The sequence below is a fragment of the Squalius cephalus genome (genome assembly GCF_949319135.1).
Source record: "Squalius cephalus genome assembly, chromosome: 15".
In the NCBI taxonomy this organism is placed as follows: Eukaryota; Metazoa; Chordata; class Actinopteri; order Cypriniformes; family Leuciscidae; genus Squalius; species Squalius cephalus.
This window is the reverse complement of record NC_137136.1, coordinates 5,346,208-5,365,460: the sequence shown is the minus strand read 5'-3', so window position 1 is coordinate 5,365,460 and position 19,253 is coordinate 5,346,208. Positions and strand designations below refer to the sequence as shown.

General features: G+C 38.0%; 1 long non-coding RNA gene across 1 annotated transcript; it reads right to left on the bottom strand.

Moving 5' to 3' along the window:
* Positions 1-1,194: 1,194 nt before the first annotated feature.
* Positions 1,195-2,956, bottom strand: LOC307171909. The gene is made up of 4 exons (XR_013823618.1): positions 2,814-2,956; positions 2,436-2,497; positions 2,255-2,303; positions 1,195-2,061 (listed from the first exon to the last, which is right to left on the bottom strand). It is a non-coding gene; the product is annotated as an uncharacterized lncRNA (long non-coding RNA).
* Positions 2,957-19,253: the final 16,297 nt, after the last annotated feature.

Here is a 19,253-nt window from a genome sequence, read left to right as displayed (position 1 = left end):
AAATGATTATAATATCTTAAGGATTTCTGATCTTTCATGTTTTCTGGTCAGTCTTCAGATCATCTTTCTATACCGTAAATACATATGAATGAAAAGTAGGCTGTGTCATTTCTAGTGACTTTTCATTCCTCAATCATATTTACCTATATGAAAAAAATAACTAAAAAACAAAAGTAGGCCTACACATGCAGCATTTCATGAGTGGAGGGTTTCTGAAAGCACGTTGCAGCATGCCAGAACAAGGCTTTAAAGCAAATAGTCAGTAAATCAACATCTAATTTTGATGAAGCATACATAGGCTACAGCAGTCATCATTTTATTCTATATTTCTTATGATATGAAACAGCACAGAAAGAAAAAAACATTTTCATTACATTAAAAACACATTTTCCTTATTTTTCAAACAGCCTGAATGCTTGTCTTTGAAAAATGTCACAGAGAATAAATGTTACTGACAGATTTGTATGCAGTTGTCTTGTGTGATGCATGGCATTAATTAACCTGGTAGTTTCCAAGATTAATTTTCCCGTTTCCCTTTTTGTAGGCTATCCATCTTTTTAATTAATAGATTTAGTCATCTCCAATAAAGCTATAAACAGAAAAAGACTGGCTTACAAGCAAATTTCGCTTTCGTCCAGAAGTCGCGTTAACCGAACATTTTTCGTCAATGACGATTATTTTTTTAGCAGTGCTTACACTGAGGTTGATCTGATTGTGACTTGTCACTGTAATTCTCACCCCTGTCCACTTGGTGGCGATAGGCGAGTGCGGTCTTGCTGACTATCAAGTTAATGGTAAACGTTTGCAAGCTGTTTCTGTGGTTGAAATACTGATTGAGCGATTACATGAGAGATATTATACGGATTTCGGTAAGTTGGATTATATCTTTCAACATATTTCCTGATGTTCATTCATGTTTATTTCGTTCTGTAACCTAGTAAAGAGGAAGTAGGCCTACAGTGATTTCTCGCGCCACATTAAAGAGCGCCAAAAACTGTAGGCTATTATTGTTTTTATTTTGTGATAAAATTGACAGAATTTTAAAGCTGGCAGCTCTCATGAGACTTTGTTTCATATAAAATCAGTATATCTAGTCACTTTTCCATTACTCAATAATATTTACCTGTATGAAAAAAAAAGGCATTAAATAGCTAAATGATTTGATGTTAATAGTTAATGGAGGGAATAGCGATCGAATTTGTAGGCTACACTTTAATGGCAATGTCAACACATTATGGACTTCCAACTCAGTTTATTGTCAAAATAAATCATGAGAATACACAGCATTTCACTTATCAACCCTTACATGCACAGTGTCGATGCCATGAATCAGAGGTTTGGAAAAAGCCACAACAAATTACAGTATAGTAAAGCACATAGTGAGTAGACAGAATTAACATCTAATTTAGATGAAGCATACATTATCATTATCATTATCATTTTATGTAGGCTATTCTATACTTCATAAGATATGAAACAGCACAGAAAGACATTTTCAACATCAAAAACACATTTTCCTCATTTTCAAGCAGCGTTTAATTGTTAAATACTTGTTAAATGCCATGAAACTTGTTAAATAACTTGTTAAATACCATGAAAAGTTTGTTTTTTCAAAATGGTTCTTAAAGTATTTTTTTGGATCTCTTTCCGTTTAGTCTGTCTAGGAGCCTTGAGATCAGTTTCTTTTACTATCAGGCAACTCACTGCTTTCTGAAAGTTCAATTAAGTTTTAATGGCAACATGTCAGTACATTATGGATCAAATGAAACTCAATTTACAGACAAAAGAAATCACCGAGAATACACAGCATATAACTTATAAACCCTCACGAGTACATAGAATTTCATTACATGAATCATTACATTGATGTGGTGACTTAATCAGCCTTTAATCGAATGAATAAGTCCTGAATTCTTCAGTTTCAACAGCATGGCCGTTCTTCATGACTACACGTTGATATGTTTGAACACCTTGCTCAATGTTGTTGTAATGTCGAGTCATTACCCCGTTTGGTGGTACGACCATGGACCTCTGGATGCTGTTGTTTGACTGAAACAATTGCTGCATTTAAGAGAAAATATAAAATAAGAAATGTTTTTCTACAAGTTGTAACTTACTGACTGAACCTTTTTGTTATTGGGTTTGCAGCACAGTCCTAGACAGTTACAAATAAATAAATAAAAACTCTACTTTTAGTTCATTTGGACTTCATTGCTTGTAAATAAATATTTTGGAATTTGTTTGACACTCTTACCAGAGCAAAAGGGTTGTGCTGTTCCTCAGGGTCACACTTACATCTATACCTTAAGTTTAAAAATGAGTCGTGTAAGAAGTATTGATGCAGCTTGGAGTATGTTAAAGCATTTATATTTTCACAGGTAAAAACAAATCTTCCTATTCACACTAAAAACATATAACCCCATAATTATACATACCTGTTTGGTCCAATCATTTCTTTATACGTCTTGCAGCGATGACAGTATGTTGATAATGTTGCCTAAGAAAAGATCGCAGGTGACATGAGAAATCTAAATGCCTTTTATCAAATATGTTCTTGTAGTTCATTAGTATTTCTCTTTGCTTTTTATGTAATTTTATTTTAAATTACCAAAATATTATTGCAACATTATGAACAAAAAATGAATTTATACGTTTTTAAACCATTATATTTTATATATTTCTTAATCGAAACTGAACTGTTAATGATTAAATAAATGAAAAAATATTAGATCTATGGCAAATTCATTTTATACAAACAAAAATAAATGAATACTTTAATAAAACATGCCAAATGCAATTCATTATTTTCTTACCATTTTCCTTGATGCTCTTCTTCAAAATTCTAAATGCAAACTGACTTGATACTTGAGACCCACAGAGATTTGAGAGAGTCTCAAATAACAATATCTCCACCCATCTGTCAGTGGGAATGTTCCTGACGCAGTCAAAAGAGAAACTGAAAGAGATGCAGTACAAGAATGAGAATATCATGAACTTGACAAGGCAAAACAGCTGTGTTTTACAATGAAATATTTTTTTAATTAGATCATATAGCCTAGGCAATGGCAGACACAATTTTATGTGTTTTGTAAATATTGTGAGATCATTGTAATGAGAGCACGATTAAAAATATAAAATATATTAATATTAGTAGCCTAGTCATTGTGTTGCTGTTGTTTGGCTGATATAAAAAAAAAACTGATCATGAGATCATGCACTCAAATGTACCATGGTTTCTGTATCATTTACTGAAATATTTATAATTCAATTATTTTCCTATGGCATCACCATGTAACGACAAATTATTTACATTCACTACAAAATAATAGCTAATTCCAAATACTATGCCGCTTAACATTTCAGTAATTTTCCAGATTTTATGATGATGATGATGTTGATGATAATGTCAGGAGTATAATTTAAATGAGACTGAAATATCATTGCTAAATGACAAACAGTGTTTATGATAGATACAGAAATTTATAGGCCAAAAATAAGTACATAAGTGTGACATGTGACCTGAAGTTAAATACTGCAAATCGGTTACCCTCTTCTTTTATTCCAACCTGTGTTCCCGTCTTGTGTGTTCCTGGACTTTTATGTTATTTCCTGTCTTGCTCCATGTTTTGCAGTTCTTTGTAGGTTTATGATTACTTTATGATTATTGTGATTACTCTCCCCAGGTGTTTCTTATTAGCCATGCCCCCTTGTTATCCTGTTAAGCTTGTCTGCCTGTGTATATAGCCCTTTGTTTCACTTGTTCTCTGTCAGTCGTTGAATGGGCATTCCCTGGTTTAGTGTGTTTCCTCTTGTTCTGTTTTCATCAGTTTCTTTGTGTTCGGAATCTTCGGATTTTAATAAATCTAACCCTGCATGTGGATCCTCTTCTCAGCCTGCTTCTTTGCTTGTCTCAAATGTTACATAAACATGTTTTTGTTAACGCCTTTCTGGGAACTTTTGCACCATGTCATGATGTTAATCTGAGTGCAAAGTCTAAATACGGCTCATACTATTTTACTTTTGCTTTTTATTCAGTTTAACCAGTACATTTAAAGGAGACATATCATGCTTTTAAATCGTTCCTTTTTACATATAAATCATACATTTGTAGTCTATATAAAGCGGAACTGCAATGCTTGGGTCTGAATTCCTCATTATTATAGCTCCACAGGACCCTTTTCTACCCCTTTTCTGGTGTGTGTCTGAGAGCAACTCGTTTTGGTGCGGTCTCTTTAAATACAATTGAGACACTTCATACCCCGCCCCCTCTCCAGGATGCAGAGGTGACACTCGGTTCAACTCCACCCCGTTCGGCCATTTTTGTAGTTTGATAGCAGAGATACGATTATCTAGCGGCACAGAAACTTTTTATTCACACGTTATTATCAAAATGTCAACAACGGAAGACTTGTCCAGCCAGCCTTACATGTTCGAGCCAGAGTCGGAGCCGGAGCGAGATGAAAATGAAGACGACGAACCTGCAGAACAACGTCTTCATATGGATGTATCGCAATGGTGTGTTACTGTATTTACACATGAAACTTTGGTCTTCCTACCTTTTACCGCCGTGTCGATTTATTTTGATTAATATGTGCGAGGGAGAGAGAGCAAGACAGCGTCTAGCTTGGAGACGGTGTCTTGTTTACACTTTCGCCTGGCTCCGAAGAGAGAGAGAGTGCGTGCGCGCGACCGGGTCTCTCTCTCTCTGCTCGTTCTTTCAGTTAAACATGCGCCCTGTCACAAGCGCAGCAGTTCATCTACATTAGACGGTGTAATGAAGCGTGTGGGTTACTACATCCAACAACCGAACATTTTAACTTAACCTCTCGTAACTTCTTCATCTTTTAGCTTGGACTACAAAATTGCAGCGAGAAATAAAAATGGCGGATTGCTCGAAGTGTTGGGCTGGAAGTCAATGTCCTTATTTGGCAGTTCCGCTGCAAATACTGTGACGTAATAGTTCACAAAACGTCATAGATAACAGAAAAATCGGAACAGGTTGAAAAATAAGGCCAAAACAGAATATAAAGATATCAACGAAGCACCTGAAGAGAATAATTTCAACTTTTCTGTACTTCTAAACACTCCAAATATACAACTAAATGCATTTAAGGGCTAAAAAAAGTGGATTTAGCATGATATGTCACCTTTAATATTTCTTTTTTAAAAAAAAACATTATTAGTTCAGTCAGATGTGCATATATTTACATCAATAAACAATATATCCTCCTGGGACCCAGCCATAGATTTGTCCTCTGTATGTATATATACAGGTGCTGGTCATATAATTAGAATATCATCAAAAAGTTGATTTATTTCAGTAATTCCATTAAAAAAGTGAAACTTGTATATTATATAGACTCATTACATGCAAAGTGAGATATCTCAAGCCTTTATTTGTTATAATTTTGATGATTATGGCTTACAGCTTATGAAACCCACAAAATCAAAATCCCAGAAAATGAGAATATTACATGAAATCACACAGTAATTACACAGTAATACCATGGTCATTGAACCAGGTTTTGGTTCTTTTGGCAGTGTGGGCAGGTGCAAATCCTGCTGGAAAATGAAGTCAGCATCTCCATAAAGCTTGTCTGCTGAAGGAAGCATGAAGTGCTCTGGACATGTCCTGGTAGACGGCAGCGTTGAGTGGACAGCACAGTGGACCAACACCAGCCGATGACATGGCTCCCCAAACCAACACAGACTGTGGAAACTTCACACTGGACTTCAAGCATCTTGAATTGTGTGCCTCTCCATTCTTCCTCCAGACTCTGGGACCTTGGTTTCCAAATGAGATGCAAAATTTGTTCTCATCAGAAAAGAGGACTTTGGTCCACTGTGCTTTATTAAATCCAGAGTCAACGCAGGCGTCTACCAGGACATTTCCAGAGCATGTCATGCTTCCTTCATTCTCCAGCAGGATTTGCACCGGCCCACACTGCCAAAAGAACCAAAACCTGGTTCAATGACCATGGTATTACTGTGTAATTACTGTGTGATTTCATGTAATATTCTAATTTTCTGAGATTTTGATTTTGTGGTTTTCACAAGCTGTAAGCCATAATCATCAAAATTATAACAAATAAAGGCTTGAGATATCTCACTTTGCATGTAATGAGTCTATATAATATACAAGTTTCACTTTTTTAACGGAATTACTGAAATAAATCAACTTTTTGATGATATTCTAATTATATGACCAGCACCTGTATATATATATATATATATATATATATATATATATATATATATTATTATTATTATTTATTTTTTTATTATTCTGTGAAACACAGTTTGGATGTACTGCAAATAACACTTTATTTATTTATTTAAATTTTTTTTTTTACAAATTTTTTTTTTTTTAGAAATAACAACAGTTGGTGTTCATGCTTCAAACTTCGACTGCATAAGTAAAATTTCCATTAATTTTCTCCTGATTTTTTAAAAATAAATGTTTTCATAATTTAACACAACGACACAGCAGACAGAAAGATATTATTTAACATAAAGTCAAATACACCAATGTCCAAGTCTTCAGTGCAACTCCTATGTCCTGTAGTTTTAGCTTATCTGTTGTTGTGACCAAACTTTGATTTGCATTTTTTAACCAAAATGTATTTCAGATGAATGAGGAAAATGAATTCAAAGTATTTACATGAATTTAAAGTAAAATAGCATTTGATTATCAAACAATCATGCTGTTAAAATAGAACAAACAGAACTAGATAAATGGGCCCTGTACTACCAGTATTACAACTTTTACAGCAACTGTTTTTGCATTCATGCTGCATATAGCTTTCTGCTTTGAATCTCTATTCACTTTCATTCCTTGTTGTTTATATTGTTAAATATAACTTACTCATCAACATATATTAGATTTTTTCTAATATTGCCTCACATTAATCTGACATCGCTAGCTTTTATCTAAATCGTTATCGCTAGCACAACATGCTAGTATCTCGCTAGCCTGTTAATCTGCCATCCGTGCTTGCCGTCTCGTGTGCGCTCGCGCCTTTTACGAGTCCATCAAACAACTGTGGTGAGTAGGATCAGTCAGCAAACACAGTGAGTGATGTCTTCTCCTGTTATTGTCACTTGCACTTCGTTTCACATGTATAGTATAGCCTTCTCTGTCAGCGGTGAGGACTACACATGTGATAAATGCAGGGAGATAGTCAGGCTGACGGAGAAGATTTCAGAACTAGAGACACGCATCCAAATTTTAATCGAGGATAGTAAGAATGCAAGGGCTTTAGATACTGCTTTGGATGCGACTAGCTTAGTGAACTCTATACATTGTTCGGTTCCGTCTGTAGAGCCCGTGCAGCAGGGAAATTGGGTGTCCGTGAGACGCTGTAGTCGCGGGACAAAACACCGCTCTTCCGTTCCGATTACAACATTAAACAGGTTCTCCTCACGTCGGCACTAATGATGTTCGACTTCGCCAGTCAGAGATCACTAAAATTAATGTCAAAGAGGTGTGTAAACTCGCAAGTACGATGTCAGGCACTGTAATTTGCTCTGGCCCCCTTCCTGTTTGAAGGAGTGATGAGATACTTAGTAGATTGTCCTCACTCAGTGGCTGGCTGTCTAAGTGGTGTCCGCAAAATAATATAGGGTTCATAGACAATTGGAAAAGTTTTTGGGGCAGACCTGACCTGTTAAAAAGAGATGGTATTCATCCCTCCTGGGATGGTGCTGTTCTTCTCTCTAGTAATATGGCACATAGTCTTAGAGCTCAAACATGAATTGGGGCTCAGGTCAGGAAGCAGACAGACTGGCTAAACCGACCGTCTGCCAGCTGTCTCACGTCACCGAGGTCAGATAAATCCCATTACATAGAGACTCTTTCACCATCATATAGAGACTGTGTCTGTTCAGGAAATACAAAATTAGGAAATACAAAAAACTCCCAAACCCATTTAAGGGTAAAAATTTAATCGATGTTCAACAAATAAAAAATAGATATAATACAGATGAACAAATGATAAAGCTTGGGTTGCTGACTATTCGATCCCTTACTTCAAAAGCACTTATTGTCAATGATATTATTACAGATTATAACCTAGATGTGTTGTGTTTGACAGAAACCTGGCTTAAACTAGACAATTAAATTACTTTAAATGAGTCCACCCCCCAAGATTACTGTTATAAAAATGAGTCACGTCTGAAAGGAAAAGGGGGAGGTGTTGCTGTAATCTATAGTAATATCTTCAGAATTACTGAGAAGTCTAGTTTCAAAGATAATTCTTTTGAAGTGTTGTGTAGTACACCTAGTGTACATCTAGTGTAAATGATAAATCGCGCTTGACATTTGTGCAAGCTACTGTATACAGGCCACCAGGGCACCTTACAGATTTTATCAAAGAATTTGCTGATTTTTTTATCGGAGTTAGTACTGGCTGCAGATAAAGTGCTAATTGTTGGTGACTTTAATATACATGTAGAGATGCATTGGGATTGGCATTTAGAGACATTCTGAACTCTATTGGAGTTAGACAACATGTGTCAGGACCCACTCATTGCCATAATCATTCTTTAAATCTAATATTGTCACATGGAATCAATGTTAATGCCGTTGAAATTCTGCAGCAGAGCGATGTCATCTCAGATCATCTACTCTCGTGTATACTCCATTTAGCCAAGGTTGCAAAGCCGACTCTGTGTTACAAATATGTTAGACCTATCACTTCTGCCACTAAAGATTGCTTTATTAATAATATTCCTGATCAGTTTCATCATCTCAGCATCCCAGATAGCTTAGAAGAACTCGATATTGTGACAAACTTTTGACTCTCTCTTTTCCAGCACTTTAGACACAGTTGCTCCTTTGCGCTTAAAGTAGATTAAAGAAAGTATTCCAACACCGTGGTACAATGAGCACACTTGGGCCCTTTAGAAAGCAGCCAGAAAAATGGAGCGCAACTGGAAGAAAACAAAACTAGACGTTTTTCGAATTTCGAAGAGCATGATTGCGTACAGAAAAGCCTTAAAAACTGCTAGATCTGCTTATTTATCGACTCTCTTAGAAGAAAACAAACACAACCCTAGGTATTTATTTGACACAGTGGCTAAATTAACAAGAAATAAAGCTTCTACTTCTGAAGTTTTCAAAGAGCATATAGCAGTAATGACTTTATGAACTTCTTTACTTACAAGATTGATAATATTAGAAAGAAAATTATAACTCTGCAACCATCTACTACTACAGTATCGAATTGTCTAAACTCGTTAAATCATCTAAATCAACAACACACATGTTAGACCCTATACTGTCAGACTGCCTTTTCTTAAATCCAACCAAGAAGAAAACTGTAACCTTACCATTACTCTTGCAACAATCAACTCTTGGCTTCTCGATACGTTCAGGATGCCGTGCTGTCCAGCGTGGCCTCAGTAGGCCCCAGGGCAGCAGGCTTCGACTCACCACAGCCATGTGCTCACTCAGGAGAGAGAGAACTCTCTCAACCACAACAGCATCAAGGACAACCTCAGGAGTTCAGTGTCTTCATTCAATGCGGACGAAGTCCATCGCATCTCCCACCATTTGCTCTGCGTGTCCTGCCGGCCCAGAGCCTGCAGCCCACAATCTGCACTCCAGCCATGAGAACAGCGTCGAAATAACCATGCAAGTTCATCATATCTTCTCCATCCAGCAGAGAAGAAAACGATTGCAACTTGTACAGTGACATTTCCACACTCACGGACCCATCAACAAACTCCACTTCAAGAATTGTCCACTGCGCAGACCATGCAATTATCAATTTAATGATAAGCTGATGGTTCTTTTCATAGTTAAATAGATATTTTCCATAGTTCCATTTCCTGCTTCCGATTCCATATCACTCTCCATTTTACCTATGCATTTATGTATGTATGAATGTATGTATGTTTATTTAGTTTAGTTATGTTTGTGATTTAGTTAATAAAACGTGTGCACAATATGTATTAGGTTCTAATTCTCTGCTTGCAACAAAGTCCCTTTTACGATCTTGATCTTGTTACATGCTCTAAGCGCTGTACATGCTAAGAAATAATTATTTTTCGGTGGCAATGAAAGATATGGTTTTCTTAGAATAAATTAATAATCAACAGAGTTCGTTGGAACTGATTAATTGATTGTAATATTAATTTAGCTACCTCAAGTTAATCCAATTAACTGACCGAAATATTAATAATTAATCATAATTGATAATTATGAGTTATTATTACAGTTTTTCTCGATTGCTTAAACACATTTCTTGAAACTATGTCTCGTATTCTCAAAACTATAAACACAAATTCATAACGTCTCACCCAATTCCCCAAACATCCTATTTTCAGGTCAAAATGAAGCTCTACACTCAAAACCATTCACTCTTGCTGAAAAACCAAACTTTGCCCTCAGACAGGACACACAAGCCCTCAAAATCACACACACTACAACATAGTCTAAGACACTGGTGCAATAAATTCAAAACAACATTTCCAAAACTGGTAAGTTATGTTGCTTGTGGTTCCCCCATCACAAACCTTTTCACATGATGAACACAAAAGACACAACCAGTGGATACACTGGCACATTTTTATTCATACACAGAAAACACACACACACACAAAAACATTTTTTTGTTTTTGTTTTACTCTCTTTTTTTTTTACTCTTTTTTTTTTTTTTTACTCTCTCCTCTAATTTTTTTTTTTATATTTACTTACAGTAAGATGTGTGTGACCAACATATGACAGTAAAAGAGCACACACAAACCTTATTCTAATATGGAATTCGAATTGTATTGGAATGGTAAAGAGTGTTGGGACATAACAGGAGGGCCTCCACTCAAGGATACAATATGACGAACACGTCTAAGAATGTTCCACATATGGTTGAAATACCTAGAAAGATAACATTCTAGGAGTCAAGACTATAAAGGAGAAAGGAAGCCCTCCCTTCACTGTTACACTCTGTGCCACTCTGTGTGACTGTACGACTGCTGGCCTTTTCTTGCACCTCATCAAAGACTATTGGAAATGTTTGTCTCTTATTCAGTGATAGAATTTTGTTTGCCACCACACCTCTGTAGCTGAGCCTCCCTCATAGTCATACCATTGATAAAGACATGGGCAACTACACTCAAAAAAATAAATCGTTGGTGTAACGTAATATAATTATGACACACATTTCCACGCATTTGAATTATGTTATCTCAGCTTAATCTAGGCAAATAGAACCCATAAGCAAAAATCATTGATTCAACTTATTTACTATGGTTGGACACAGCTTAATTTAATGTCAACATTTGTCAGCCCAACTAATTTGCAATGTTTTGGACCAACTAATTTACTTAATTTGCATCCAACTTATGCGATTGTTATTTTCATCATACATTAATATTTCATTTATTTTAGTGAAGAGCGCTGACTTTGTGTGTTTGACTGAATTGTTTGCTTTATTTGTATAGCTTCTTATACCTTTTACTTATACTTTTATAATGGCTAATATTGATAAAAGTGAAATGTAACAAAAGGAGCCTGGGTTGAGTTTTGTCATTTTAAATTTTAATACAACGAAGATGATCTGTAATGGTGTTTACTGCAAAATCTGTTGTTTAGTACAAATGCACATATTGCCTGGACCATATTAAAATGTTTAATATTTTTATATTATATTTAAAACGAAAAGAGGCAGGTTTGTGTTTTATATTTCGTTTTGTTATAAATAGGCAAACGTTATGTGCAGTGAATATAATCAATACGCGTTGCCTGAACCACATTTGTGTGGCTATCATGTTTAAGATTTCTTTAAATGAAAACGAAAATAGTTAGCAAGGTGTTTTATCACATATTTCGTTGCCTAAAATATACACAGAGATAACCGGAGTAGCAGAACGAGCTGAGTGACGCGCGCTGCGTCAGAAGGTGGGCTGGGCGGGGTTAGGATTTCCCAAGATTTTCCATGATGAAAGTGACCAATCATAAGAGGGTCAGTGCCCTCCTTGGTTTCCGCCCCCAAATTGTCAAAAGTCGTGTAGACTCGAGCGAGCAGAAATCAGCTGAGCGAGCAGAAATCCACTGCGCGAGCAAAACAGCACTCCGCGAGCAGAAGCCCGCTGCGCGCGAGCAGGATTCCACTGTACAAGCAGAGTTAACCTATGAGAGTATGCCAGGCGCTCGCTCGCAGCTACCTGTACACCTCTCGGTTGTTGAATTTGTGCGCGAGTACTTTTATCATGCCAGCTGAAGGTTCATTTTTGCGCGTGTGAAATAACATAATGTGCTCGTGAGCATGTCTTACACGCTCATAACATTTGACTAAAAAATGACGCCATACCAAAACTAGTAAAATGTATATTCACTAGGAATGTCCATGACTTTTTCAAGCCTAAAAATCACATTTTAAAAATTCTCTTCAATAACTATGGAAATATTGTACATTATATTTCTTCATTTGAATTGGGAACAATATTTCAGTATACTGAAAGAGATCAAACAATCTATCCTCACAAAGCACAAATATACAACATTATGGACAGCCAACTTAGTTTATTGACAAAATAAATCACTAAGAATACACAGCATGTAAACCATACAAATCACACACACACATAAAATAAATATAAATACATATCTCAGTTGATGTGATGACTTACTGTAGATGTTGGAAAATGGTGAAAACAAATGAAAGTTTAGTAAAGCAAACAAACAGGAGACAGTATTCATCATAACTATTCATCATAATTTTATTGATCAGAAAGGGGATGAAACACTGCACTTATTCCAGAGCCTTCAAGGAGCCTTTATTAAATTGAATAACAGTGGATTGTTTCAATTGGTTGGGCATTCAGCCGTGATATATACTCAAACATTTGAACACCATTTTCTAGATCGCAGTATTGATGAGCCATAAAACCATTTTTTGGTGGGATCATGTTGTTTCTGTAGGTTGGAGCCACAGGATTGCTCTGAGGAAAATTATGAGGGAACACAAGAAGTGATTTCATATCCATAGTCATATTATATTAGTTATTAAACCCAGTAAACAAGTAGAATTTTTAATGAGACTTAAATGAGTACTTATAAATATGTTTTCATATTATAAAATAAAAACAAATATAAGCACTTAATTCTTTGTTTATTTATATGCATTATTTATTAATGTATACGTTATTATTATAGATGCATATCTGATTGAACCAATAATGTTACATGTTTTATTTAAAGAACAAAAGCAAAAGTAAAATGTCACTGCGTCTGTGATAGTGTAAAGATGTTTACATCTAAATATCTAGACACTGAGGTGGAAAGTACCTCAGAAATACCAGTTTCTCTTGAAAGACGATAAGAACACCACGTTTTACAGTAATGCCTGTTTCACATGAAAGCAGTGAGTAAACAAAGCATTTTGGCTTTAAGTCACACCTCCTGTGTAAGCAAAAAAAAAAGAAAAAAGAAGAAGCGTTTATGGTAGCCTATATGTATTTGAACGAAAGCGTAAGATTAAAAAAAAATAAAAAATAAAAAAGTATGAAGCTCCACCAATAAATTACATCAGGGGCATGTGAAAACGTATGGGATCATACGAATTAAGGTACGTTTACACAACAATGATGAATGGCTACTAAAAACGGAAACTTTTTTTTTACGTTACAATGTTGACAAAATGGTCCCGTTTACATGGAAAACGTCTCGGGTTACGAATGTAACCATTGTTCCCTGAGAACAGGGAACGAAACACTGCATCCTGAGACACTTTGGGGAACGCCTCAGCGTGACTGATGACTGAAGTATAATAATAATAACTCTATAATAACTTCTTCTGGTGGAGTGAGCTCGCAACCTGAGAGGACAGGGCACACCTTGTGCTTGGTAAGCCAAGGTGATGGCATCCACTATCCAGTGGGCCATCCTCTGCTTGGAGACAGCCTTCCCCTTCTGCTGGCCTCCGAAACAGACAAAGAGCTGGTCTGAGGTCCTGAAGCTTTGTGTCCGGTCTATGTACAGTGCTCGGACGGAACAAAGCAAAGCTTGGGCTGGGTCTGCCTCCTCCGGGGGCAGCGCTTGCAGGTTCACCACCTGGTCCCTGAAAGGAGTGGTGGGAACCTTGGGCACATATCCAGGCTAGGGTCTCAATACCACGTTGGTGTCACCCAGCCCAAATTCCTGGCACGATTCGTCGACCGAAAATGCTTGCAGGTCCCCTATCCTCTTGATGGAGGCCAATGAAAGCAGAAGCAAAGTCTTCATAGTTAGAAGCTTTAAGTCAACTGACTGCAAAGGCTCAAATGGGACGAGTTGAAGTGCTCTTAGTACCAGTGTAAGGTCCCAAGAGGGTATGGAGGGATGTCGAGGAGGATTTAACCTTCTCGCCCCCCTAAGGAACCTGACGACCAGGTCATGCTTCCCAACCGATTTACCCAGTATGGGGTCATGGTATGCAGATATTGCAGCAACATAAACTTTGAGGGTGGAGGGGGACAGCTTCCGCTCCAACCCTTGCTGCAGGAAGGAAAGCATGGCTCTGATCAAACATTTCCGGGGGTCTTCTTGGTGAGAAGAACACCACTCGATGAACAGGTTCCATTTCAACGCATAAGCTAGTCTCGTAGACGGTGCTCGGGCCGAAGTGATGGTGTTAAGTACCTCTTGGGGTAAGTCACCTAGAACCTCTGCATCCCATCCATGGGCCAGACATGGAGTTTCCAGAGGTCTGGGCGTGGGTGCCAGAGGGTGCCCCGTCTCTGAGAACGTAGGTCCTTCCTCAGAGGAATCGGCCAAGGAGGGGCTGTCGCGAGGAGCATTAGTTCTGGTAACCAGGTCCTGCTGGGCCAGTATGGAGCTACTAGCAGGAACTGCTCCTCGTCCTCCCTGACCTTGCACAATGTCTGTGCGAGAAGGCTCACTGGGGGAAACGCATATTTGCGCAGGCCCCGGGGCCAGCTGTGTGCCAGAGCATCCGTGCCTCGGTCAGGGAATAGAATCACTGGCAGTGGGTGGTCTTTGGGGAGGTAAACAGGTCTACCGAAACAACTGCTTCTGACTCCAGAGGAGCAGGTGGCAGGCGAGTTGCGACATGCGGCGAGAGCGCAGACCACCTTGATGGTTGATGTACGCAACAGTCGCAGTGTTTCCAGTGAATGTTTCCAGTGAATACCCCTGAACCTGGGGGGATGCCAGGCGAATTGAATCGCATAGCCGAGCCTGATGGTCCGAATGAGCCAGCGAGACGGCCTGGGGAGCACTAGCCAGGCTCGCAGAGACAGTACAAGCGGGACCAAAGGAACCACAGGCGTACCCGGGGTGGGGCAGCGAAGTGGAACACAGGGACCCGGCCCGGGGGGCTCTCTTTCTGTCGAGGCGGACGAAGGCGGGGTCTGAGCGTGCTGTGAGTCGCTTACCTGGTTCCGTGGTAGGGCAGATGGGACGTGAGGATGCTTGGTTGTGTCCTGAACCCGTGCGATGCTGCCCTCTGGCGATAGAGGAAGGGGAGTGTTTTTGGGTAGAGTACCATGGACAGCTCCCCGAGTCCTCTTGGGACCCAGAGAGGAGAGAAACTGCTCTTTTATTGAGAATTTGGGGCAAAACAAAAGAAAATTGGAATGAAGGATTCATATATCATATGGATATGTTGTAATTCAGCTCTTTAAGTTTAATTGAAACAAATATTATTACAGAATTTTGAGACCATTAAAAAAAAGGTTCCCTTTAAAGTGACTTCCGTGATGCATATACTAACCCAGATGCTGTGTGCAGTCCATTATATGGTGGAAAGTAAGCGGGTTGTTTCTTTTGAGTCGATTTCTTCTCACAGTTTTCGCAGCTCATTGTTAAAGATGTTTTGTTGTGGTGAGGTAAGCAAAATTCACAGCTGATGTGACAAACTGTGGAAATCAATTCAAATACATACAAATAGGCTACAACATTTCCTGCACATTGTAATTATTTTGCTTATTGTCTATATATTGTTGAGTTAGTGTTGCAAATGTGTTTTGCACCATCTAGACAAAGACAGTTTGTGCTGAAGTAAGTTATCCGATAATACAGTGATTCTACTGGAAACAGTAATCATGATTATCTCCTATTAAATATTAAAAAGGTTTTAAAAATGCCTATGATTATTTTTAAGCTTATTAAATACAAGAATTCATGTATTAGCCTACCAAAGTTTTTGTCCAGGGTTCAGGCACCTATTCAAAGCTGTGAACACAAACCAGATTGTACCACAGATCTGTTTAAACCTCCGGTTCAAAATCCCCACCCATTTTCTGCAGGAATTTTCCAGAGACAGGAACTGAAAAGCAATAAGTATGGTGTTTGAAAATAAATAAATATGATCAGAAATATTCCTGTATACAAAAGAGGTTAATGATAAGGATTATACACGACTTGTAGCCTATGATTTATTCTCAAATTTGTCTTAGCTATTTCCTCAAAAGAAAAATATTTTTAATGTTGTTTTAAAATACATAGTGCCCTATTTTAATGATCTGAAACGCAAGTATCAAACGCGAAACGCAAGTAACTTTGTGGGTGGACCTTGGGCGCTGTTGCTATACCGGCGGGATAAATGACTCTTGCGCCCGGCGCAAATCTTAAATGGGTTGGTCTGAAGTAGCTTCATTATTCATAGGTGTGGTTTGGGCGTAACGTGAAATAAACCAATCAGAGTGTCATCTCACATTCCCTTTAAGGGGCGCTTGTTCCATCACTCTCAGAAGAAAAGGTACGAAAGCTGTCACTGGGGCTGTACCTTTTTAAAAGGTACATTTTTGTACCTAAAGGGTGCATATTGGTACCTTAATGGTACATATTAGTACCTAAAAGGGACAAAAGCCAGGCGCGCACCAGGAGCGGTTCAAAGCCGAGGAAACCGACGTTCTCGTCAGGGTCGTAAAACACAGAGAAGTGACATTGGGGATGGGAGAAACCCACCCAAATTAGCTTCGGTTAAACAGGCGTATGATAATTTGGGTAAATGTGTAAGCTAGATTTATGCCTATTTTTTCCACATCTTCATGGACACAACAATGATTTCTGACGTCTGTGGATGGAAAAGTCTGCTGTGCGCGGGTGCAAAATAGGAATGATACATGCGTCGGTGTACAAAGTCAATTGCGCTGGGTGCAAGATAGACTTTATGTTGAAGATCACATTAACAAAGAGGAAAACGGGATTGATTGCATCCACTTGTCGGAGAAAGTGTTGACAGCAGAATAACTGACGCCGATATAAATACTTTTTTAGCCAGACAATGTGTATTAAAGCACATATTGTTTTTCATATTTTGTACATTAGTTCAATTCCAGAGAATATTCTTATTTATTTTTTGAGATTATAAATGTATTTTACTAAAGTTTTTTTTTTTTTTTTTTTTGCATTTTATAAAACCAAACCTTGCCATCAAATTTGTCCATGATTTTATGAATGTGAACTCATGTACACTACCGTCTAAAAGTTTGGAGTCTGTACGATTTTTTTTGTTTCTGAAAGAAGTCTCTTCTGATCACCAAGATTACATGCACTTGAACAAAAGTACAGCAAAAACAGTAATATGTGGATAATACAGTAATGGACTTGGTGTCAGCTGACATATCTATTTTTGTTTGTATTTTAGTCAATTTTAATATCAGAATTTTTGTGAGAAGAGGAAAAAAATTTACTTTTAGATATCAATCTGTACGAACCTTTACGAGGTGGCCAATTCGTACAAATTCATATGACCTCATGTATGAATGAATGAATGAATGAAGTTTGTTGTGCATGACATCTTTGCTTAGGAATGTTTTGTTTGTATTGAACAATAAAACCAGAATGAAAATGTCAAATGTTTTAAAGGGGCATTCCACCCATTTGAACATTGTTTTTTATTTAAAGTGGGTCATATATGTAGTCGAAATGTAAAATAAATTTTGAATTTGGTGCCTTCGTGACCGAGGAAAGACAAAAAATAACTTCAGGACGCATTTGTATGAAAGACAACAACTCCCACAATGCACCACATTGCACAGCTCCGCAAGCCACTCCCACTAATCCAGAAAGCGCATATCTGCCTATAAGAGAAATCACTCTTCCGTCTACAAGGCTAGCTACCACCAGAGCTTGAAATTCATTTCACATTCACACAAAATGTCTAGTTAGTTGGCGAACTCATTAGTGCATTACTCCTCGTTTGTATTTCTTTCGAAAAGGTGAATTATTGCATGGTACCTGGATGTTCAGTCAGAACATATGCGGTGTGAAACTAGGATAGTTCTCAACACAAACGTCCGTGTCCTCGTCTGATTCAGAGATTTCGTCCAGGAGAAATTGTCATCGTTGAAATTCTTTGCCGCAGACGGACTCTATCTCTGTGTTCGTAGTTGCATCTTACAGTCTATGAGTTGCATAGTGAGATCACCGGCGCCACCAGTCCGCCCTAACTCGAGCCAGTCCGGGCTCCTCGTCCGCGGCAGGCAGGTCTTCTGCCTCGGCTGCTCTTCGCTATAATGCGGCTTGTAAAGGTAGCCACAAACACCTGATTCAAGCATCAGACTTCCGAAATCCTCTTCTTCTATATCATATTGAGCACTCTCCTCCGCTATTGTCATTACTTTACATCTGTCTCCACAGCGCCTGTTAGCTTAGCTTCAAACAAGATGGAGGATATTGCTTTCAGTTTCAGAGAGTAAAGTCCCACCCACTGATCTCTGTAATAGGTCTGTAGCGTGAGCGGGTCCCGCCCCCTGTGAAAGATGAGGAACGAGTGTCTGTAGTCTCAACAGAAATCCCCCCCTCTTACACTTCCTCCTACAATGACGCAAAATGACGATTTTTGCGTCATTGTAGGAGGAAGTGTAAAAGGTAAATAACGGATTTCTCCCGTCTCAGGGGAAAATGAGAGAGTGTTGCACGACCATTCAATAGTATGACTGGGTTTCTAACAATGCAAAGCTTAATGCAAATGGGTGGAGTGTCCCTTTAAATTTCAATGTATGTCATGCATCTTTTACGGTAAAATGGAAGATAAGGCGGAATTTTAAATGTTGTTATTTCCAGATTCTGCAGTGAAACCTCAACAAACTAAAGTATGTATACAGTAGGTGTCCCTGTTTTGCTTGAAATGATGCCAGCACAGATTAGGGTTTACTGTAAACACTAAACAAATTGCCTGGCACACGCTAATATTTTGTCGGACCACCTTTAGCTTTAACATTCAACATTGTTTCAACAGTCTTATGCAAAATCACAAATTTTATATTAACATCAAGATGTTTTGGCCAAGATATTGTATTGTCAG